General features: G+C 42.1%; 1 non-coding gene across 1 annotated transcript; it reads right to left on the reverse strand.

Moving 5' to 3' along the window:
• Positions 1–1,019: 1,019 nt before the first annotated feature.
• On the reverse strand, positions 1,020–1,122 carry LOC149821014 (small nucleolar RNA R71). The gene has a single exon (XR_016426945.1). It is a non-coding gene; the product is annotated as a small nucleolar RNA R71 (small nucleolar RNA).
• Positions 1,123–24,271: the final 23,149 nt, after the last annotated feature.

Raw genomic sequence — 24,271 nt, forward strand, 5'->3', positions numbered from 1 at the left:
GGTTTTTATATTTTTGGTTGACGATTTTCCAAAGTTTTATTGAAAATAATTGTTTTAAAAAGATCATTTCAAAATATCAACCAAATTTTGGCACCGTTGCCGGGGAACGGCGAATTAATTACTTTATTTCTTAGAGTTTGATTTATTAATTTGTTTTAGTTAGTTAATTAGTTGTTTTTTTTTTAGTTAGTAGGATTAGTAAGTGAATATAGGATTAACATAGTTAGTAAATATAGGATTCACGTTCTGTTCTTTCTAGGATTCACTTGAAATTCATTCTGCAAGGAGCGATTAGACAGGTGGGTTTTAGAAAAACTTAGTTTGTGATTTTCTGTATTTATCTTTTCAGTACTTTAGAGTAGTTTAAGTTGTTATTTCATTTACTTAGTTATATCATTCTGACATAATTAGTTGGCATATTTGTTTAGTAGTTGTTATTTTGTGTTATTTACATTTTAGTACCTGTGTTAGTTAATTTTTTTTTAGATTTAGGTCGTTTGCTTACATCTGGTCTTAGTACCAGTGTATGCAGGGGCGACGAGGTCTAGGAACCCCATTACACCCATTTGTTGACAACCCAGAGAGAATTTTACATTCTCATCGAAGTTCGGCAACAATGGCTGACATAGATCCTCCACCTCCACCCCCAGTTCTTTCACGCCCTCTGCGGGAATACTTCATTCCCACAGACTATGTTCAGGCATCCTGCATTCGAAGACACGATGTAGGAGCGCCTCATTATGAGATTAAGGCCAGCATTATTCAGATGCTTCCATCCTTTTATGGCCTTAGTCATGAGGATCCCTACCGACATTTAGATGAATTCCTCGAAATCGGTTCTACTATTAAGATACAGAATTTCGATGATGATGCTTTAAGGTTGACTCTATTCCCCTTTTCATTGAAGGACAAAGCCAAGTATTGGCTAAAGTCCTTAGATTCTGTAGAAATAGAGTCATGGGATCAATTGCAACAGGAGTTTCTTTGGAAATATTTTCCCATTGGTCGTACGAACCAATATCGTAGAGCCATCACTAGCTTCTCAGAGCTAGATGGTGAGCGCTTTCATGAGACCTGGGAGAGAATGAAGGATCTCCTCAGGAAATGCCCCCATCATCAGGTGCCGAAATGGCAACTGGTGCAGAGCTTCTATGATGGATTGTCTGACAAGAATCGTCAGATGATCGACTCTTCATGTGGAGGGACATTCATGCTAAAGAGCGAGGACGAAGCATGGAAGCTATTTGATACATTGGCCAAGAATTCACTCCACCATGCTTCGAGCTCTCAATCTGATAGAGCCACACCCAGCATTCAGAAGAAAGCTGGTGTTCTTGAAGTTGGTCCATCTACTGCACTACAGTGAAAGGTAGACATGATTGCTCAGAAGCTGGACCAGCTTCTCTCAGGACCATCCACTACACAGTAGGTGTGTACTCTTTGTGCCAGTCCGGCACACGAGATCACTGAGTGCCCTTCGGCAGCTCAGTACCCTGAATTTGTTCAAGAACAAGTTCAGGCAGCTCAGGCTTACGTCAGACCGCCGAATAACCCATTTTCATCGACATATAATCCGGGTTGGCGTAACCATCCCAATTTTTCATGGAAGAATCCACAGTCTTCCATGCAGATGCCTACTTCCTCTCAGCCAGTTTGGCAGCCATCTTTTACTCAGTCATTTCAAAGACCGAACTATGCTCAGTCTTCTTCTTCTTCTGTCACTCCCCCGATTCAGCAGGAGTCTGCCCCGCAGACATCTTTTGAGGAGAGACTTCTCCAGGCATTCCAAGAGGTGAAAACCTCTAATCAGAACGCCTTCGAGAAGTGTAGCCAGATTTTGAGCTTGCATACGCAGTCCATTGCGAAGTTAGAGTCGCAAATGGGACAGTTAGCTGAGGCTATTAGTAGGAGACCCGAGGGTACATTGCCGAGTCAGGCTGTCATGAACCCGAAGGGTAAGGACCAGATGACTGGAGGCCTATTTCATACTGAGACACAGCAGCAGGCTAAATCAGTTATGGCCTTGAGGAGTGGACGTGAGTATCACGTCGAGAGCAGAGAGCGAGAGAGTAGAGAGAGGATAGAGGAGCCAGAGACCATTGTTTCACCTACGTCGGCTCAATCATCATCCCCATCCCCATCATCACCTTCACCATCTTCATCATCTTCATCCTCAGAGAAGAAGAAGAAGGATAGGAGTGAGCCTTCTCACAAAGAGGAGGAACCAGCAGAGTATATTCCCCCACCACCCTATCCCAAAGCATTAGAGTCTCCTGGTTATAGAGGGAAGCAAGGTGCGAAGATCCAGGACATGCTTGACATCTTCAAGCATGTGCAGATCAACCTACCTTTGCTCGATGCTATTCAGCAGGTGCCGGCATATGCCAAATTCCTGAAGGAACTATGTACGCAGAAGCGTAAATCTAGAGAGCGAGTTCCTAACAGGGTCGATCTGACTGAGCAGGTGAGTTCAATACTTCAGCATCAGACACCACCAAAGCTCAAGGACCCTGGAGCCCCTATCATTGCGTGTACTATAGGGAACATCCGGATAGAACGCGCATTGCTCGATCTTGGAGCAAGCGTGAACATTCTGCCCGGATATTTCTTTGATTCTTTCGGGCTAGGAGAGATGAGATCGACTCCGATTACACTGCAGCTGGCAGATCGTTCCGTCAAGGTACCGAGAGGTGTCTTGGAGGACATGCTAGTTAAGGTGGATGACTTTTATTTTCCAGTCGATTTCATTATTCTTGATATGGAAGGAGTGGATAGCCAGCACCAGACTCCGATTATTTTAGGTAGACCATTCTTGGCAACTGCCAATGCGTGTATCAATTGCAGAACCGGAGCCATGGATCTCTCATTCGGCAATAGGAAGGTAAAGCTGAATATTTTCAATGCCGCGATGGGACCAGCAGGAGACATGGACTGCTTTCATGTAGACATTGCACAGGAGTTAGTGGAGGAGCAGCCCGAGTTGTACCTTACTGAGGATTCTTTAGATTTGTACCATATAGAGAAGAATAGCGGTGTAGATAGTGTAGATGTGTCTAGAGTGTCGTCAGAGAGACTAGCTTGGGGAGCGGTCAGGGAGCCTCTTCCACCACTTGCTGAGACCCCCGCCAAGTCTTCGATCGAGTCACCTCCGAAACTTGAGCTAAAACCCTTATCGGATTCACTCAAGTATGCATACCTCGGAGATGATGAGACTCTGCCTGTGATCATCTTGTCCTTGCTCACTGAGGAGCAGGAACAGAGATTGCTGACTATTCTTCGGGAGCACAAGGCAGCGATTGGCTGGGGAGTTGCTGATCTGAAGGGGATTGATCCTTCATTCTGCATGCATAGGATCCATTGTGATGAGGAAGTCAAGCCATTTAGGGATATGCAGAGAAGGCTAAATCCCAACATGAAGGAAGTGGTGAAGAAAGAGGCGGTGAAATGGTTGGATGCCGGAATCATTTACCCTATTTCTGATAGCCAGTGGGTCAGTCCGATTCAGGTTGTGCCGAAGAAGTCAGGACTCACTGTGGTTGAGAATGAGAAGGGTGAGAGAATTCCGATGAGGACCACTATATGATGGCGAGTCTGCATCGATTATAGGAAGCTGAATGTGGCAACTAAGAAAGATCATTTCCCATTGCCATTCATTGATCAGATCTTAGAGAGACTCGCAGGACAGAGCTACTACTGCTTTCTAGATGGATATTCAGGATACAATCAGGTAGCTGTTCATCCTGACGACCAGGAGAAGACCACGTTTACATGTCCTTATGGCACCTTCGCATTTAGACGTATGCTGTTTGGGCTCTGTAATGCCCCGGCTACTTTTCAGAGGTGCATGCTTGCTATCTTCTCGGACATGATTGATGATGTGATGGAAGTTTTTATGGATGACTTTTTAGTGTATGGCTCTTCTTTTGAAGATTGCCTCCAAAAACTTGCTCGAGTACTGAGTAGGTGTACGAAGACCAATCTCGTCCTGAGTTGGGAAAAAAGCCATTTTATGGTCCAGGAGGGGATTGTGCTAGGACATATTGTGTCCAAGCGTGGTATTGAGGTTGACAGAGCGAAGGTGGAATCCATTTCTCGTTTGACTCCACCCACCTCTGTGAGGCAGATTCGATCATTTTTAGGGCATGCGGGTTTTTACAGGCGGTTCATAAAAGATTTCAGCAAAATCTCTCGACCGCTTTGCACGTTATTGGAGAAAGACCAGCCCTTTGTTTTTGGTGAGGATTGTATGAAGGCCTTTGAGATTCTCAAAGAGGCCTTGATTACTGCACCTATTTTGAGACCTCCAGATTGGACTCTCCCATTTGAGATTATGTGCGATGCATCTGATTACGCTATGGGGGCCATTTTAGGACAACGCATTGATAGGATGCCCTATGTGATCTACTATGCGAGTAGAACTCTGTCTGATGCTCAGATGAATTATACTACGACAGAGAAGGAGCTACTTGCGGTAGTCTTTGCATTGGATAAATTCAGGTCCTATTTACTCGGTTCGAAGGTGGTTGTCTATTCTGACCATTCTGCATTGAAATACTTGTTGAATAAGAAAGACACCAAACCGAGATTGATTCGTTGGGTCCTACTACTACAGGAGTTTGATCTCGAGATTCGAGATAAGAAGGGAAGCGAGAATGTAGTAGCAGACCATCTTTCCAGACTGATCGTGGAGACCACGCAGGATCAGAGACCGATCAGTGATTCTTTCCCCGACGAGCAGATCATGTCAGTCAGTACATCGCAGTTACCCTGGTTTGCAGATATTGTGAACTATCTGGTTTCGAGGCAGATACCTGAGCATTGGAACAAGAATGAGCATGAGAGATTCCTATCTCAGGTGAGGCACTATTATTGGGATAAACCGGAGTTGTTCAAATACTGTGCAGACCAGATCATTAGGAGATGTGTTCCGGAGGAGGAATACCAGTCCATTCTGAATTTTTTCCATTCTTTAGCTTGTGGAGGGCATTTTAGTAGTAGGAAGACGGCTGCAAAGGTTTTGCAGTCAGGATTTTATTGGCCCACACTCCACAGGGATGCTCATGAGTTCTGTAGGCGATGCCTGCGATGTCAGCAGATTGGGAACATGTCCAAGAGGGACATGATGCCCTTGCTTCCGATTTTGATAGTCGAGATTTTTGATGTTTGGGGCATTGATTTTATGGGACCATTTCCGCCTTCCTTCGGAAATTTATACATTCTGGTGGCGGTTGATTATGTGTCCAAGTGGGTCGAGGCTGTGGCAACCAAGACCAACGATCACAGAGTAGTGCTTAAGTTCATTAAGCACAACATTTTCAGTCGTTTTGGGGTGCCACGTGCGATGATTAGCGATGGCGGCAAGCATTTTAGGAATATACAGATAGCTTCTCTGTTGAGAAGATATTCTGTCAATCATAGATTCACCACTCCATATCATCCGCAGACTAGTGGACAGGTTGAAGTGTCCAATAGGGAGATTAAGCGAATTTTAGAAAAGACAGTTCGTCCGGACCGCAAGGATTGGTCCCAGCGCTTAGATGATGCACTTTGGGCATATAGAACTGCATTTCAGACTCCCATTGGCATGTCCCCGTATCGCCTTGTATTCGGGAAAGCATGCCATCTTCCTGTCGAGCTAGAGCATAGAGCGTATTGGGCTATCAAGAAATTGAATTTTGACCTCACCCAGGCTGGCAAAGAGAGAGCACTGCAACTCTCAGAATTAGAGGAACTCAGGAATGATGCATATGAGAATGCCAAATTATACAAAGCTCGCACAAAAGCATTTCATGATAAGCATATTGTCAGAAAAGTGTTTGAGCCAGATCAGAAAGTGTGGCTATACAATTCTCGTTTACATTTATTCCCAGGGAAGTTAAGATCGAGATGGACAGGTCCTTACATCGTAAAAGAAGTATTTCCCCATGGAGCAGTGACATTATTTGATCCTATGACCCAAGGTACATTCAAGGTAAATGGGCAAAGACTGAAGCCCTTCATTTCAGATGCCTTGCAGGATGGTGAGTGTGAGATAGTGCATCTCACGAAGGCATGAGGATTCAACCAGAGGGATGTATCATATGTACATTAATTTATTTTTCATTGTAGTGTTTTTCTTTATTCAGTATTTCATTTCACATGTGCTAACTTGTGTTTTGATGTATGCAGGATGAATTTAACATTTAGTGTATCAATTACCAGGTACAGAGAAGAGCTTTCAAAGAATTCAAGGATCAGATGAAAATCAACTTCAGAAGCTCAGAACAAATCAGGTTGTATCTATCCTTTCTCCCATATTTTTGTTAGTGTCTCTTAGTGTGCATTTGCATTACATTTTGATTCATTTTGTATGCCACTAGGGACAGTGTCATTCAAGCATGGGGGGGGGGGGGGTTTAGATGCATGCACACAAAAATGTCAAAAAAAATATTATGGCTGGTAATCAAAGTAGGCATTTGAGAACAAAGTGTAGCATATATGATTGTTTTTGGCATAGTCTAACAGTTTATAAATTTTTAAGCCCCATAAAAATTTTATTTTCTGAACTGAGTCAAATAGAGTAGTTATTCATAAGAAAATTCAAAGAAAAGATAGTATTTGATTGTTAGAAAATTTTGAATCACTTTAGTATAAGTATGCACAATATGTTTTCTGAAAGAAATAAGCAATGGAAAGATGTGTTTGAAAAATGAGTTTAAAAGAATAGAGCTACGTTTAGTTGTTGATGTCTTCGTGAATCCTAGTAGTGGAACTCAGACACGAGATGAAGTGTTTGAGTATCTTAACGAAAAGGATAACGAAGGAGATCATCTTCTTGTCTAAGTCGATATCTGTGGCCTTTGTAGTTCGAGTAAGTAGAATCTGAAGGGTGTTTTACACCTGGTGCCCCAAAGCCAGCTGGTTTGGGAGCCACCGGTTCGAAAGCTTGTTACATGGACTGCATAGAAAGCCTAAGAGATAGAGACATTGCACATGACGAGAGGAAGACTATACGTAAACTATTAGAATAGAAAGTCTAGTGACTCGAGCAATTAAGTCCGAGGGATACTTTGTATCTAGTGCCCTAAGGCCGGCTGGCTTGGGAGTCACTGACCCAAAGCTCGCTACACGGGTCACGAAAACTGACTATTCGAAATAGTGCTCATATGAGAAGAATGCGCAAGAGATCAAAAGTTGAAAAAAAAAAAGAGTGAAAATGAAATAAAAGAATGTGCTGAATGAGAAAATTTTCATTGCTTAGGCATATATGTGTATTACTGTGCAGAAAATATACAAGTGAGAATAAATGAGTAAAACATGAGAATACTTGACCTTCAGAGAAAAATCATGAACTAGCTACAATATTAGAAAAGTGAAGAAAAAGAAATTTTACTGTGGCGGCATGAGATTTTTAAACTTGTTTTGAGAATGTCAATTACATGAAATATTTGTTCCAACTGCATTCTTAAGAGCCTCATATTTTTGAAAAATCATCCTCGCATTTCATTGATGTTGGTGGGTAGCATCTCTGCAAACCCTCATGAGACCTTACTCGTCCACTAGTGTAAGCTAGGGGTTTAAAGGGCTTGTTGCATACGCTAAATGCAATCGTGATTTCTACGAAAGTGAGTTAGTATTATGCATTCATGCTTAGCATTTCTTGTCTTTGTTGCATATCATAATTAGGGTTTGTTAAGGGACTAACAAACATTCAAGCATAGGGGTATTTGATGATGCATGAAATGCACATCATGTAAACACGTTTTTCATGCATTTTGTATCAAGTTTAAGGTTTTAAACCCATGTTTAGATGTGTTTTGATAGTAAGGGGCTATGGTTCGAAATTCAGAAAAATCGGAGTTAAAATGAGAGAGTTATGGCTATTTCAGTGTTTGGGCACGGATTCCGAGGTGGATCAGATCCATATCCGACCCAATTAGGTCAATTGGACCTTGGATCAACTCTTAGAAAGCCCAAAACCCAACCCACACGCCTATCCATATCCATTTCAAAAAGTTTTTCTGAAAACCCCCCAGAAAGTGGCGCCTAGCAATATTTTATTTTTTAACACTCTTTTTGAAAAAGGTCAAAACTATAAATAGTTTTTTTTCAAGAACCCTAGGCGTCTTTGGCTGTGTTTGGACGCCCCCTACAGTGACTCTACAGCAGCAGCTCCTTCCTCTCCATCTTCCCCAATGTTTTGGCCATTGAAGATCGGCCTATGCTTGGTTTCCAAGCATATCTCGATCCCCTTTGTGTTCTTTTCATTTCTTTCTTGATTCCTTGCTGTAGTATTCACTATTTTTCTGTATTTTTGCAGGTGTAGCAGAGGTGGAGACCATTAACCTTGGGCGGGAGTGCGCAAAACATCACCAAGGTGAGCCGGCCCTACCTCCATCCGGCTTTCTACACCCTTCGATCGAGAATCGGCTCACATTCCATCGTCGGTGGATCTCCAACGTGTAGCAGCTGCAAAAGGTGCCATTTTTGGTGAAGTATAGCATTCTCGAACTGTATAGGACGTCCATCTCCAGCCACGGTCCGCTCTTCTTCATCCCCCCGGTCGTCGGATCTTCCAAAAGGTAGGTCTTCTTCTTCTTTCTCTTCTAGCTAAAACCGAAAGTGAGTGTTGGTTTTCTCTTCTTTATTTTCTGAGTGTTTCTTGTTTTCTTCTTGTTTTCAACCTTAGAATAGAGTTCGTGCATAGGCCAGCACGTTAGCTTAGGTTTGTTTGTTTGTTTGATTCATTGAAATCGATTTTTTTTTGAGTTTTCATTCTTTTCATTAAAATCGGCTAGATCTTCATCTAGCCGATCCTTCAAATTTCTCATAGGGATTCATGGGTCTGTTCTACTGAAAATCCAATAAAAAAAAGTGTTCATTTTGATTTACCTTATTCCGTTTTTGTGTGGGTTGCATTTGGTTTTAATTAAAAAGAAAAATCCAAAAATCGGCTAGACTTATTCTAGCCGATTCTTGATTTTCACAAAAATATTTTTCTTTGTTCTGATTTTTTTTTGATGTCCAGCATGTGTATTGTGTTCTTTTGCTGAAAATCCTACCCTAAAAAGTTTATTTTAATTCATTTTGTTTGTGGGTTTTGCTTGTCTTGTTTTGATTTTATTTTTGGAAAAAGAAAAAAAAAATCGGCTAGGATTGTTCTAGCCGATCTTTGTATTTGGGTTAGATGTGTGTGTTGATGTTGGTAAACCGTGTGTTTGCTGTGTATTTTGGGTGTTAACAGCATTATCAAGTTGTGTTAATTCATTTCATTCGTTTAGGATAATTCTAAATAATTGTTTTTAGCATTTTGTGTTTTTGGTATTTTGAATCTATTGAAAAACAAAAAATTACAAAACTCGAATTTTTATTTTTTTTCTTTACGTTTTTTAATAAATTCCAGCATAGTGCTGTTCATGTTTGCATTTAGGGGAGTTAGGAGTTCTTTTCATCATATTTTAATTTAGTTCTATCAAAATAAGATTCCTTAGTAAGTCGTTTTTTTCTTTTAGTAAGTTTTTTTTATTCTTTTCATTTTTTTTAGTCTTCTTCTTCCCCAAGGAGGGGCGGCACCATTAGAGCTCCCCTTGAGCTCTTGGTCGAATTTTTAGAAATTATTAATTGTCATTAATTGAATTAGGTAGGTGTAATTAGGTTGTCTAGGTTCAATGTATTAGGGTTTAGTGTCTTAGCCGTTTCTAGGGGTTATTTAAGTTAAGTTTTGGGGATTAGGTTAGTATTTAATCCTAGGAAATCGTTTTGCTATTTAAGTTCTTTTATTTCCTAGATAGAGTTAATGCTATTAGTTTAGAAAGTAGTCCCTCTTGAAGTTGGCGATTTTGGAAAAAGGAGGCTCTTCAAAAGTCGTGTGAATCATTTAAGGAAAATTTGAATTTTGAATGGGTATTAAAGGACGAGTTACTCCTTAACTTTGGAAAGTGTTTTTGGCATTAACCAAACATTCCAATCTAGACTCCACGATTTCCTTAGAGCATTAAAAGCACTTTAATTCCATCTTGAAAAGCAAAAATCATGGATTTCTAGATTGGTCTTTTCATTTTTCCAAAAGGAGCTTTAAAGGCAATTAAGGAGTGTAACCCCCTCTTTAAATGAGGCGATTTTTGAGAATCCAAAGCATTTCAAAATTTGGAATTTGGTAATTATTATATTCCTTTTCCAACCTTCTCCATTAAAATCGTGAACTTTGGATTAATTGTAGCTTAACTAAGAGGTTACTACTTTAGTCTAGACCTAACCTAGTCAAACCGCGCCTAGGTCGAGTCAACCCCTAGTCTACACCCCCTTTGAGTCTAGTCAAAAACTAGCTTAGCCTAAGTCAAAGCCTAAACCACACCTAGGTCGAGTCTAAGACCAAAGCCCAACCTTAGTCAAGCCTAGTTGAGTCAACCTTAGCCCATTCGAGTCTAGTCAAACCATAAGTTGGGTCCAACTTAGTTGAGTCTAAGTCAACCCGAACCTAGTTGACTAAGTCCACCCTAAACTGAGTCCAAGACCTAGACCTATCCCTAGTCCTAACTCGAGTGTAAACACCCCAAATTTTCACTCACCTCCCCGACATTTCCACCAAGCATCATCATTCAACCTCTGGGATCGCCAGAGGGCAAAATGGTCATTTTCTGAGCCCGAACCTTGCAAAAGTCTAAATTTCATCTGCAACTCTCAAAATTTTTCTATTTTTATCTCAGATGTTCAAAATCTTACTCCTGACAGGAGACAGACATCTCCAAAGTCTTGGTTCAAGATTCTATTGCATAAGACATGACATTGCATATCATTGCATGAGCATTTTAAATCACTGCACTGCACAGCATGTCATTTCGAGGTCCAGAACTCCTGATTTCAAAACTTTCAATCCAGATTAGAATTTCAACTCTTTTCAAAATTGATTTCAAAAACCCTGGGTCTTCAAAATTATCAATTCTTCCCATTTTATCCCCAGGACTCTGAAATTCAAAATATTTTCTCAGGAAAACGATCTGGGTAGTTCTCAATATGGATATCAGCCACTTCACCTCAGATTTTTCCCTTTTGACAATTTCAAATATCCTCCTTTTACAAAATTTCCCTACAGGGGTCAACTCTTTCCAAAAATTCCTGTTTTACTAATCAGTCCAGATTTTATGAAAATTCCAAAAAGTAGTTGTTGTTTTATCCTTATTTCAGTAAAGAAGCAATGTGGGACCCACACTGAGGTGGTGTCACACAAGTTTTCTTTTGAAAATTTGAATTTTAAAAAAAAAACCCAAAAATATAGGAGCCTTGTCCCCTGGATTGGTGCCACTTGTCCTTTCTCTCTCCTCTCATCTACATGCCAAGTGTCAGTGTGGGGCTACCTTAAGAAGCCGCCACATGTCATCCCATTTATCTGCCATGTGTCACCCTATCCATCCTGCGCCATGTGTCATTCCAAGATTACCAGGAGATGCCAAGTGTCATAGGTTGTCCTGTCTAGAAAAAGTGGAGCTTGTCTCCTCTGAGGTGGTGCCACTTAAAGTGTGTCTCCTGCAGAGGACACGTGTCAACCCCTCCCTCCTTCTAGAAAAGTAGCCTAACACATGTCTCTCCCTATTTTTCTCAGAAAAGTAGGAGACATGTGTCACTCCTAAAACTCCTACAGAAAAGGTAGGCTTGTCTCCTCTGAGGTGGCGCCATCTGGAGTGTGTCTCCTGCAGAGGACACGTGGCAAGCTCTCATTTCTTCAGAAAAAGCAAGTGCCATGTGTCATTTCCTGCTTTCTTCAGAAAAACTAGAATTCAAAGTTTCAAATCTCCTCATAGGTGGCGCAAATCCTGAACTTCTACTCTTTTCCATGTTGTCTGAGATGGCGCCACATGGCTTGGCCCTCCTTCTCTCCCCTCTGCCACGTGTCATCTTCTGCTTCTTTCAGAAAAAGCAGGTGACACATGTCTCCTTCTCACTCCTTCAGAAAAAGTAGAGGACACATGTCTTCTCCCTACTCTCTTCAGAAAAGTAGGCGCCACATGTCACTCCTGCTTTCTTCAGAAAAAGCAAACCATTCAAAATTCAAACAAAGCCTAGGTGGCGCAAATCCTGAGCTCTGATTTTTTTTTAGACGGCCTATGAGGGCGCCACATGTCCCTTCCCTCTTTTTCCTCCCTCTTGCCACATGGCATTGTAGGAGCCACCTTGAGGTGGCGCCACATGTCCATCCTCCATTCCTCCAGGGCCAACCTCCATTTGAAATTCGAATTCCCCTCTAAGGTGGCGCCATCTGAAGAACCTCTCCAGCAGGCTGACACTTGGAACCGTCCTGGACTGCCACATGTCCAGATCTCCTTTCACCAGGAAAAGCAAAATTCAAATTCCTCTGAGGTGGCGCCTTCTGAGCCCACTGCTCTGACCTTCTGACATGTGTCAAACACCTTTTGAGGTGGCACCACTCCAGGACTCCACTTGGCTCCATTTTTTTATTTTTATTTTATTTTTCATAAAGGTAGCCCACCATGAGGTGGCGCCACCTGAGGACTCCCTACAAAAGGTGAGTTTGAATTTCAAATTCCAAGAGAACACTTTTTGAGGTGGCGCCTTCTGGGAGTTCCCTGCAGAGAGAATCAAGTAAACTTTTGAAAAATTCCAAATTCCCCCTGCTGAGGTGTCTCACCCACAAAATTTCCATTTTTTTTATTTTTCTCAAAAATAAAAAATAGCACCATGAGGTGGCGCCACCTGAGGGCTCCCTGCAAAAGCCAAATTCGAATTTCAAACCCCCAGATGGCACCCCCTGAGATGGCGCCACATGGAGGGCTCAGATTGAGCCTGTTTGAATTTCAAATTTCTTCAGAAAATTTATAAAAACAAGGCTCCACGCCCAAGAGAGGGATCTTTTTTTTGGAGACCATTTTGTGAACTGGAGAATTCGACCTAGCCTTCCTAATATCTGATTTTGAACCTTGGAAATCGTGCCCCCTTTGGGCTCATTGGAGAAGGTGGAGTAAAGCTCGTGCAGTGGCCAACTCGATTCAAGCGGAGGTCAATTTGGGTGAACCATCCGAAGCCCGGAGCGAAGGACGAAGGAAGCTCGTGATAGCCGCCCCTTTCAAGAGCTTCTACACTGCGTAATGAAGCAAGGTGCACTTCTTTTCCCCTTGATGTAATTTCATAATCCGATTCGGGAGTCGTTTGAAGAAAGAGCTCATCCGAGGGATGGATTGAGCTATTCTCATAAAACGACATATATCAAATGTTTCATTATGCTTCCTTGATGATTTTTAACATTCATGTAGTTAGCTAGGTTTAATTTGCATTTTATTTCATTCATTTAGCATATTTCATGAATTAATTAGGATTAATTTAGCATTTATTTCAATTCTGCTTATTTTCAGTAGGTCTCTGTTTTTGTCAGTCAGTCCACACGTCATTTCATGCATTTATTTTTTATTAAAAATCCCAAAAAAATCACGGAATCGCCCTTAGGTGTCCCTGAAATTTTGCCAAAAATTCGGAGCCGTCTGAATTTGTTTACTGCGGTAAACATTCAAAATGGAAAGTCGGGTTTTGTTACCCGGGATGCGTTTTGAAAATCATTTGCCAACTTGTAAAATCGAGATATCCCTCATGGGAGATCCTATTTTCGATCCGAAAGATGTTCTGAACTCAGGAAAATGTCTAGTTTTTAATATGCTTTTATCAGATTTTTATGATTTTTTTTATGTCTGACAAAAAATCCGAGAGTTCAGGACACGTGTCAGAGTCTAATTTGGGACTCTGAGATCTTGGATCGACTTAGGGCTGTGGTTTCTCTTTGTGTGTTGCTCCAAATCCAAAACTGTAAAAAGTGAAAGTTATGTCCGAGGTGTCTTATGTTTGCATTTGAAAGCCTGTGATTTTTAGAACAGTGTTGATACCTGCTTCGAATTTTTTTTGTCAGTCTTCTGTTTTGCTACATTTGTCTGTTCTATTAGTTCAAGCATGAATAGTTATATTTTTATCTGTGCTTCCGTTGATCAAATGCCAAAGTCATAAACATGAAAGTTGTTTATGTAGGTGTCGTGCGTAGCTCTGATTAATTTCATAAATTTCCATGGCTGTTTTATATTTTTTTGGCATTTTACATCAGATTAGGATGATTTTACCTCTATCAGAACTAAATCCCTGTTTCCGAACTCACCATGGCTCAAATCCCGAGGCTGTAAAAACCAAAAATGTTTCATTTCGGGTCTTTTAGCAGTCTGCAAAATATCAGAAATTTCCATGGTGTAAATCTTGCATTATCATATTAGGCATTGCATTTGGTTCGGATCCATAGGCAAAATCCACCATTTTAGGACTTTCTTTGAATTTTAGCATTTAAATCATATCATTTCGTGATTTTTAGCATTCTAGGCTGTTTATCAGAGTAAGTAGATGCTTCATACCGAATTTGGTGCAATTTGGAATCCATTTGAGGTTTGGATTAGCCACAATACCAAAACAGGGTCCCGTAGGACCCGGATCCAAGTGAAAAACAAGCGAAATTCATTATTTTGGATAAATTGCAAAATGCCAAATTCTGATTTTACAGTCCTAATGTGTTTAGCAGCATGTCATACTGCATTTCATCATCATTTGATTCAATTTGAATTTCAAAATCTCAATTTTACCAAGTTTTCCTTTAAAAAACCCTGATTTTAAAGGTATAACTTTATAATTAGGGGTATTTTGGTCATTTTGACCCCAATTCCGAATTTCAAACTATTTTCTACTGAATTTCCTGCATTTACATCATTTCAAATATCAAGGAAGCATGATCATAGGGTTTATATCCAATTAAATCCAATAATTTCATAATATTATTGGAAAATCTTGGAAAAACCCACATATTTGAGCTAACCCAATTTCAAGTTTGGCAGGAACAATCAAAAGAAGGAGCTGAAGTCTGCAAATTTCTTTTATTTCCTTTATTTAGTGATGTAATAATGTAAATTTTGGAATAAGAGAGTTAATTTCCTGCTTAGACTAGGATGCATATCATATAGTTTAAATTTATGCAATATCCTGATTATATGATTCATGCATTTTATTTTAAAAGCACTATGGATGTTCACGAATGGCACGTGCACCAACTCTTAGGGAGTTGATGGACTCGGTGGGATCCATATTTACGGCCCTAGTCGGAATATGGACGAGACCCAGATCCGTCGTCTTTCTACTAGTCACATAGAGCCTACACTCTTAGGCTATCTTAAAATGCACATCATATTCCCAAAGTTTTCAAAATCATGTGCATCAAATCAACTAAGTTCTGAACATATTCATGGCCACAGTCAGAATATGTGAAGGATTTATTTGAACTTAATGCACATTTTCCAACCAATTCCTCAAAAATCTTTTCAAAGGGCATTCATTCACTCATGTCATTTGCATCATGAAATCATTGATTTTCTCAAGATTTTCTCAAGAAAACTTCATTCTCAAGAAATCGATTTCTCAAGAAACTCTAAGGATTTTTCAAAATCGGTTTTCCAAAGACAAGTTTTTCCACAGTTTTCCCTGGAAAACGATATTTTCTTAAGAGATTCAAAAGAGTTTTCCAATCTTTCTCCAAGATCCAAAATCGATTTCCGAGTATTTCAAAAGGTAAAATTCCCAGGATTTCGATTCCCCAAGTTTGAATTTCCTTCTCCAATGAGTTTTTCTATAAATTTTCCATTATTCTCCTAAGAAAACTCTCAAAGTCCAAGTTTTCCTAAGAAGTGTTTCTCTTTTCAAAAGGTTCATCTTTTCTCAAGAATCACTTCCATTTTCCCAGGATTTTCAACCATTCATAATTTTCCCAAGTCTTTATGAACTTTCCTGAGATTTCAAATCTTTTTCATCTTTTTCCTGAGAAAATCTTTTCAACTCCAAATATTTTCTAAGCATACATCATGTTTTCCCAAGCTGCATTTTCCCAAAACCTCATAGCACATGCCTGAATTCTCTATGCATTTAGGATAGAACATAACTTCGATAATTTAACTAAGTCAAGCATAGTTTTGGTCCTTGGTTCGATTACCCCTGTTAAAGGCGGCAGGAACGGTCGAACCTCGTACCGACAGGTCGAGCCCCATCCCATGGATTTTCCCGCAATTTTCAAAACGGAGGCGAGTATTTCAAAAAGCAATTTCCAAAATCCGGTCAAGTTTGAAGCGCGAAAGCGTTTCCTCTTTCTCCCTTTCGCAAGGAAGGGAAGACGGGGGAAAAATTTCGCAACGAGAACAGGTTTGGCGACCGTGATGGGACCTGTCCTTGTCTGACCTAAATTATGCTTGACTTAGTTCAATTATCAAAATTATGTTCATAAAATGTCAGCTCTTTTACTTTCAATATCATGTAAGCCTAGGAGCCTAGATTCTGACCCAGCTGACATTGAATGCATATAGCTTAGGCATGGTTTGGTAGGACCATATTGAGGAGAAATTTTCATGCTCACATAGACTTAGGTCTAAACACAACTCTCCTCAATTTAGGATCTGAATGCAAACAATGTATGCTTCTTCAAAGATTTTCAAAAGTCTATCTCTCTAGGATTTAGAGCCCTCTATTTCTTGCATGTGATCATTTTTTTCAAAACCTCAATTACCTATCATTACCCGGTCTTCACGTTGCTGGACTCTCTTCCAGAACCATAGTTCGGGACAGAGCCTCACAACTGGACCAACTATTTGGGTTAACACCCCCCTACCACGTACCGCGGGCCACAGTCCGAAGTATATCTGTAGGCGCTCAAGGATGTTGGAAAACCTTACCTTAGAACCGGAGTTGAAATTCTATGCCACGTACCTCGGATTTCGGTTCGAGTATATCGGCATAACTGGATTGGACAAAGATGATCTGAACTTAGAGTTAGGATTAAGGTCCTACAGCTGTTTTCAAAATGATGCATCTAGAGTCAGCCTTTTAGGGAGTGCTGAATGTGCATAAATGTTTGTGCAGGATGTGATTGTATGTATGATTTTCTCTATTCTTTATATTTCCCAATGTTTTTTTTTCTTCTCTCTCATTAGGCCTTTTTCAAAACATCCTTATTTTCCACAAGATATTTTTCTCAAACCCTGGATGATTTTCTCAAATATCCAATTTCTTTCAAAACTCCAGGCGATTTTACATTCTACCTTTCTACTGGATCTCGAATTTCTAGCTGCATTTTTATCCTGCCTGCAAAATTTTTCAAAATTTCTCACATTTTCCTAAGTCTCATTCTGAGTCTTTCTCTGTTTTCAGTTCAATGACATCCAGTCAAGTCGATCCTATCTTTCCTAAAGGTCATATCTCCTTCGAGGTGCGACAAGGTCGTCTTGAACATCGAGCCCTTAGCACCGGAACTTTCATTCCCCGGTGGTATTATTCCCGGCTAAAGAGCTTTTCCCGAATGTTCCCGGACCATTTGAGCGAGTGCGGATTAGAGCTGGCATCAGCAGTCAGAAAGCAGACCATCAATGGAAACCTGATCCATGCAATGGCGGAGCGATGGAATCCTCGAACATGTACCTTCTGGTTCCTGTGGGGAGAGATGACCGTTTTGATGGATGAATTTTCAGAAATCATGGGGTTGCCAGAACCAGCTGATCGACCAAGCGACCCATTAGAGCATCAATTCCTTATCAATGTTAAGGGTTTGGACCCCCGAGACTCCTTAGCTCGTATGATAGGCCGCCAATCTTGGCCCCTGATCCACTTAGAAGAAGATGAATATATTGACCTACTTGAGTTGTACCGCCAGTACGGGACCTTCGTCGAAGTCAGCTCGCTTTCAAGAACAGCCAAAGAAAAGATTCAGAATGCAATGGTTCTATGCATTGTAGGACTGTCCCTTTTCCCAGATGGACAGAACTACATGGACATCAGGATAATCCAACTTATGAGAAGATGGGGAAGTCGGCAAACCAATCGCCTCTCCATAGCCATGGCAGCGCTCGCCTTCTTATATCGTGGTTTGACCCGATTCTCACTTGGAGAATCCATTTTAGTTGAAGGATGCATCTACGCACTTCAGTCCTGGTTTTTCCAACACGTTCCAGCCCGAGCAAGCTCTTTCAGATACAATGGTCAAGAACTCCTTCCAGTGGCGCAGTACCGGTCTATGATCAACAACATTCAAGAGGATGACGTTGTTTGAGACTATTTTGATCGGCAAATATCTCCTCCCAGATATACCTACGCTTATGGCAAGTGGTTCAAGTTGCTAGGACCATTCTTCTGCACTTATTACCAACCAGAGAGATGTGTTCGGCAGCTCTCTCAAAGGCAGCAGTACGTTGAAGCCCGACTGTTATCAGGAGCTATGGCAGAGTTCGATCTCACCTCCGCACAATGGTCCGGGGCATATCACTCTGCCCGCTACGGCTGGGATTCCTTTGTCTCTCTTAAAATCTTTCCAGGTCCTAGAGTGTCTGCCGACTATCGTGAATGGTGGCAAATTGTTTGTCCCCCACCTCTTTGTCAAGATCAATAAAATCTTATTCTTCTCATTTTAATAAAATTCTCTTTCCTTCCATTGTGGTTTGACGACCTCGCAAGAGAGCATCCATACCATTTGATGGTTGAGACAAGATCAGGCAAAAGAACCACGACATCCCAGTACTCATCAGCCTCGGAAGAAGAAATGGGTTCCCCTCGATCCGAGAAGAGTCAAGAGCAGCAACAAGAAGATGACGGCATAGACCCTCAAATGTATGCCATGTTCAGAAAAATGATGAATAAGATGATGAATGAGCAGCCCGGGACCAGCTCAGAAAGGAATCCATTCAGAGAAAAGTTCCATGGTCGTAGGAGTAAGAAGGCTCCCAAGAAGCAGATCCAACCAGAAGAGATTTCAGATGAATCAGACTCAACTGAAAACACAGATGAAGAATATGAGGTGCCTCCGGCATTTCAGAAGCGTGGCCAAAGTAAAAGCCGCAGATCAAAGAGCAGAGATAAAGAAGAGCCTTTGCAAGCGCAGTTTAAAGAAATGGCCCGAGTTGTCAAAGATCTACAAGCCCGCGACAAGGGCAAGAAAGTCTTCACCAGTGAGGACTTTTATGATGGCTTAGAAGGGGATGATGATCTGGAGAATCTCCCCCGTAAATTCATCAAATTCGATGGTTCCGGCGACCCGAAAGCGCATCTCGCCACTTTCTTTGCTGAATGTTCTCGGTTTAAGAGGGGTAACCGAGCATTGTTTCTATGCTTCCCCCGCAGCTTGGAAGGAGTTGCAGCTAAGTGGTATGCTGAGCATATCAACCCCATCGAGCTCAAGGAGTTCGACAAAGTTGTGAATCTCTTTATTGAACGCTTCTTGTTCAACACGGAGGCGCTGCCTACACTAAGTCATCTCTGCAATTTAAGGCAGAATGAGAATGAAAAAGCACGGGACTTCATTCACAGATGGAGATTAGCCTGTAATAAGATGAGAGATCCTATCTCGGAAAGGCATGCATTGTCCTTAATCCTCAACAATTTCTCGCATCCGTTAAGAGGATTAATCTCCACAGCGCCGTCCAGGACCTTCATTGAGCTGAATGAACGAGCCGAATGGCTCGAGCTGAGTGTGGAAAATGGAGTCTATGAAGGCTTCACCTTTTCCAAGAACAACTCTCATGGTGAGCAGAAGAAGAAAGCTCACTTCACTTATTCTGCCAGCAACAACAACAAAGGCCAAAATCGACACAAAGGGCAGAAGAAAGATTACTGCTACGGCACAGGCAGTTCGAACAACAAGGATCAGAAAGCAAAGCCTGCTCCTCAGTACAGCAAGCCTCCTCAGCAGGATTAAGGGTCGAAACTGCGTGAGAAGACCAAACATGAAGGATGGAGTTACGACAGAAAATTTACTCCTCTTGACCAATCACTCGAGGACGTGCTCGAGTACATGCTATCAAAAGAGATGGTCAAATTGCCCAGATTGGCCGATCCCCCTGTGCCCATGGGGAAATGGAAAGATCAGTTCTGCAAGTTCCACAGAACAGTGGGATACAACACCGAGAACTGCTTTGTTCTCAAAAACATCGTGCAAGATCTCATTGAAAAGAATCTATTGGTAGAAGGAGAAGAAGAAGAGAAAATGGACATTCTCAATCACCCCTTCCCTTCACACACCACAGCAGTAGTGTCTGCACAACCATTTCTGCCGCATGAGCGTATCAAGCCATGTTCTGCGCAAGACCTACAAGTTCAGCACCAGGTATCGGTACTACGACAAGCAGCTCCAGATTCCAAGAAGATGGACTTAATTTCAGCATTCGGTAAAATAAAAGTTGCGGAAGCACCTGTGAAGTCAGTTCCCAAATCAAAAGGGACTCCTTGTAACGCCCCGGATTTCCAAAACAAAGCTAAGTTAAAATTTTCATGGATTTCTTTTTTTTTTTCTTTGCAGCGGAACTTAGAAAAGCTTTTAGCAGCGGAATAAGACGATAATGAGTCGTCGGTTTTAGAAAACTCCGAGCACGTTGCAGGTATGTGGCCAAGCAATTCATTGACCACCAAGGTGTTCCATTTTATCGAAAACATATGTTTATTACAACACTACTGCTTAGGAGAGCAGTGTAGGTTCAATAAAAAGGAAGCAGTACAACTCTGTCTAGAGAAACCCTGGAACTCGATGCCGCCTTGCTCCGCATATCGCCACGCAGGTCCAACACCTGAAATCCCCATAAAACGGGGTCAGAACCACTGATGGTCTGGTAAGTATGCAGTCATACATCCATTCAACTCAAATACAATAATGACCACTCAGGGTCGCAATGCGCAATAACGACGCTCAAGCCTCCAAGACTTAGCGTATATCGCAAGAGCCTCCTCAGGGCTATGAGTTGAACATCCGCTCAAGTCCTCATGACTTAGAGCAAGCCTTTTCAGGGCTGTGATTTGAATAGCCGCTTAAGTCTCCACGACTTAGCCATGACCTCTTCCGGGTCTCAAAGTAATGTCTAGCTCAAGTCTTCATACTTGGCACATCCGTATCCCACGCATCTAAGGACAACTCCTCGAGCTTAGCTTAGTCGTGCGGATACAACACGGGTCTTTGCCCAGTCGGTCCAGTAGTATACCGAACATGACACCTTCACAAAGGTTATGCAGGACTGACTCAACACGTCATCCACTCATACATTCAAAGCATCGCTGAACCTAGAACTAATGCATTGTTTCGATAATTAACCGCTCCCGCCTTTGGTACGCAGGTAGAGCTATTGTCCGGGCATCAACGCGACGTTCTGGGGGTTGATTATTCTATGTATTTTAGATACCCCAGAGGCCTGTTGACCCTATCCATAGTAGGGCAGTGTGTTTCAACTGGGAGAATCCTACTAGGCCCATATTCGGATGCATCCTCTACTTGCAGTAGTTGGGTTCAATCCTTAGATCTTAAGGATAACCACGACCCCAAAACCCATGAGTGACCGAGGCCATCGTGGACTCTATCAGGTCCAAAGTAAAATACATGTCACTCAAGGCTGTACCATCACTGTCATTCCACAGTGAGCATAATTCCTGAAGGGGTCTGCCAGTCTTACAATTACTTGGACAGAATCTGCATGCCATTTAGGCAGCCCGTGCTTTCAGCACTACGGGAGTATGTACCCGACCCCATTCAGTCTTCCCCAACACAGTCATTACTGAGGGGGTACCCCTAACACGATCTTCAACCGCGGGGTATGTGCGACCTTAAGTCTTATTCATATGCATGCAGAACACCGCTCTTTGGCACTTCGGCCACCACGAGCATCACACCTCTTTGGGTGGAAACAACACACTCTGGCTCTTCGGCCCTTACGAGTCTGGTTGTGTAACCGTTCTCAATGAGCATGCATATGACTCGATCTAAATAGATCGGCTACTCGGCGTATTTTTACGCAACGAGTCCAAACCTAGCCAAGGCGCAACCTCTACTCCGGCTCAGCGGCCCTTACGAGCAAGGTGCCCTTGCAGGCACAAGGATACGAGCCGATCTGGCATCGTTCCATCGACGGACATCATTATGCCGTTCCATTGGTTCCGGCAGCTCTTCTGCCAACCATTTCGTCAGCACCTCCCCTGCTCTACCGGCAGTGGTGCGACAAACCCTTCTACGTTGTAGAGGGCAAATCATGAACTGGGTAGCACTCTGCTATATGTCAGAGTATCCTGCTACGTTCTTTCTGAGCTATTCATAGCTTCTTCAGAAATTTCAGCAGCACTTCCTCTCTTTTACGGAGAAAGCGTGCGTTTCTTTTATCCATTTCAGCGGCATCTCCCCTCTTTGGTAGGAAATCGCCACGCTTAATTCGGGAAATGGATGCGCACCGTTGTGCGTACTTTGCATCCATCAAGGTTGCAGGAACCCTTGGCCATAGCCAGGCCATACGAAATTGACTTAGTCATTACGTAAAGAGCATTTTGCCAAAAACCGAAGCCTTTCCAATAGGGGCTTCATTCGTCAAGCAGAATCTTGAACGAGGAGCGGTCAAGGAATCGCATGGGCGATTTGGAGTTTGATCTCCATTTGAACGCTCATTTATGCGCTATATATGTAGTATAAGCAGAAGCCTGTGCTTTATACAGCGGCGGCGTAAAGAAATGCATATACTATTGTTCAGGGTGTGTAACTGAACGAAATATTCTACATATATAACAAAGCAGAAGCCTTGGCATCGTTCGACGCGACGGCGTAAGTAAAGACATTGCAGAAAGCAGGAGCCTTGGCATCGTTCGACGCGACGGCGTAAGTAAATGCATAATCGGAAGTGCAGAAAACAGGGAGCCTTGGCATCATACGACGCGACGGCAAAGGTAAATTACATAGCCTGTGCGATATAAGACGCGTCGGCAGAATCAGCAGATATACACCTAGATCCGCATCCAACGATAGTTACGAGGCGAGCGGGTGAACACCGAAGTGTCCTAAAGGGCTCAACCAAGAACTAAAGCGAGATACCATTTTGAAGAACGCATATACTGCGTGTTTGAACATAGATATATCCGACGATAGTTACGAGGCGAGCGCGTGAACACCGAAGCGTCCTAGAGGGCTCAACCAAGAACTAAAGCAAGATACTACTTCAGAAAGTATATTCTATATACAAACAATCAACTACTTGAGAGAGATGGATCAACGAAGCGAACTTACTTCAAATCGTGGAAGAAATGGCTCCGGGTTGCTTCTTTGGCTTCGAGCCTTCCTTCGAGAGGTCAGACTAAGTCAGATGAAGCTGACTTAGTTGAGAAAGAGGGAGAGTAGGTCAAGCTACTCAACCTAAGTGGTTTGAACCAAACAGGGTTCGATCCAAGTCAACTGGGTTCAGCAGGTTCGAACTCAGCTCAAGTAGGCTAAGTCTGGGTTCAGAAATCCAAACCGGAATCTGGACCAAAACGGACTTTGACTTTGACTTTAAACCCAACTAGGTTCAAGTCAAGTCAACTAGGTTTGGACTAGGTCAAGTGGGTTCAGACCCAGGTCAGGTGAGCTAGGACCAGGTCAGGCAGGCTCAGACCAGGTCAGGTGGGTTCAGGCCAGGTCAGGTGGGCTCAGACTCACTTGGGCTCACTAGGGGAGGTTTAGGAGAGAGAGAGGAGGCAAGAGAGAGAGGGGGGGTCGAAATTATGAGAAGAGAGAGAGTGGGGAGGGCTATTTATAGCCCAAGCCCACCTCCTCTTGGGAATTTTTATCCCCCTTTTGCCCCTGAGCTTTATTTTAATTCCAGGAGGTTCCTTTTGAGGTGGGGCCCACTAGATATTTCCATAGGATATTTTGTGGGTCCCACAAGATATTTTCTGAGGAATATTTCTGTGGGTCCCACCAATATTTCCGTGGGTCCCGCAAGAATTTCGGGTTTTCGGCGATTTTTTTCCGAAAAATTCTGAGTACGCCATTCTCTTCGTATTGACGTAACTAAGAAAGTTGGCTCGAGGAAATCCTTTGTTTTTGTTTAGTTAAGAGGTTATGGCTTCCAGAGTGTTTGAGCATATATTCGCAAAGCGACGAATATCTCAAGTATAACTGGTTCGTACAAATCGATCTGATTTGTATTTCGGGTTCAAATGTTATTTTTACTTGAAAATGCCTCGTGAATTTCTTCAGAAAGATACTGAAAAATTGCGGGTCTTACATCATTACCCCCTTAAAGGAATTTCGTCCGCGAAATTCAGTTAAGTGTATTAAGTGCGTAACTCGGGATATTTCTCCCATATGTTAGATTCATAATGTTATTCACTTAGTTCAACATCATATTTATTTCAATCATAACCTCATATCATGATTCTCGATCAATTGAGGTATGCTTCTCATATCTGAGTTCAAATTATGCTACAACCACGATAGTTTTGTTGAATCAAT

Source organism: Nuphar pumila, chromosome 12 (genome assembly GCF_984573655.1).
Source record: "Nuphar pumila chromosome 12, dmNupPumi1.hap1.1, whole genome shotgun sequence".
Classification (NCBI taxonomy): Eukaryota; Viridiplantae; Streptophyta; class Magnoliopsida; order Nymphaeales; family Nymphaeaceae; genus Nuphar; species Nuphar pumila.